Here is a 781-nt window from a genome sequence, read left to right as displayed (position 1 = left end):
TTAACCTAGAAGTTTTTAAATATAGCAAACATAGAAAAGTAAGTAGGGAAAATGTTGCATTTTGACCAGATTTGTGACCACTAAACACATTAACTTGTACAATATTTTGGAAGTTTGACTTGTTCCAAGGACTTTGGACCAAGTCACACTGGCCTAGTTGTGAAGGGTTGCTGGAGGTTGATAGCATTCACTGGGAAAATAATTGCCAACAGTCAAAGTCATGCAGATCTACAGACCGGTCAGTGACTCCCTTGCAACAATCATATATTCCCCAACCAGGCGGCAAAAACTTCCCTGTGATTACTTTGGTCGCTGGCATATTGCTGCGCTGCTGGTTGGAAGGGAAGACAGACTGACAGACTTGTCTGCAAAACAAAGTTCAGCAACTCTCCAAGCTGCAGTGAAACTCTTAACATTGTGATGCAAACTGGAAATGGAGACGGTGCCTCAGCGCATACGCTAAATTGGATACGATACAGAGAAGATTAGCATGGCCCCTGCGCAAGGATGACACGCAAATTCGTGAAGAGTAATTCAGTCAATGTGTTTTAAAAGCTGCAACTAGAAGTTTTGCAACTTTTTACTTTGAAGTTGACCCTTCTCCATTTCTCATTCGGATGATATGTTTTCAAATTTTACTAATACAGTTGTAGTTAGCAAGCATTTGCAGACAAACATGAAAACTACAGGCAATCATGGCAATCTGTGAGCAACCAAAGATTCATAGGGAGGTTTTTGGTGCAGTGCCTTCTTTGCAACCAGTTTCACTCAACAAAAGCCA

The 781-nt window shown here is 41.2% G+C and overlaps 1 pseudogene; it reads left to right on the top strand.

Annotated features, from left to right (window-relative positions):
* The first annotated feature begins 442 nt into the window (after window positions 1-442).
* On the top strand, window positions 443-542 carry LOC118454789 (U6 spliceosomal RNA; annotated as a pseudogene).
* The last annotated feature ends 239 nt before the right edge of the window (window positions 543-781 follow it).

This window comes from Neolamprologus brichardi, chromosome 2, assembly GCF_056152115.1.
Source record: "Neolamprologus brichardi isolate AB-2024 chromosome 2, ASM5615211v1, whole genome shotgun sequence".
Taxonomy (NCBI): domain Eukaryota; kingdom Metazoa; phylum Chordata; class Actinopteri; order Cichliformes; family Cichlidae; genus Neolamprologus; species Neolamprologus brichardi.
This window is presented reverse-complemented; position numbering and strand designations above follow the sequence as displayed.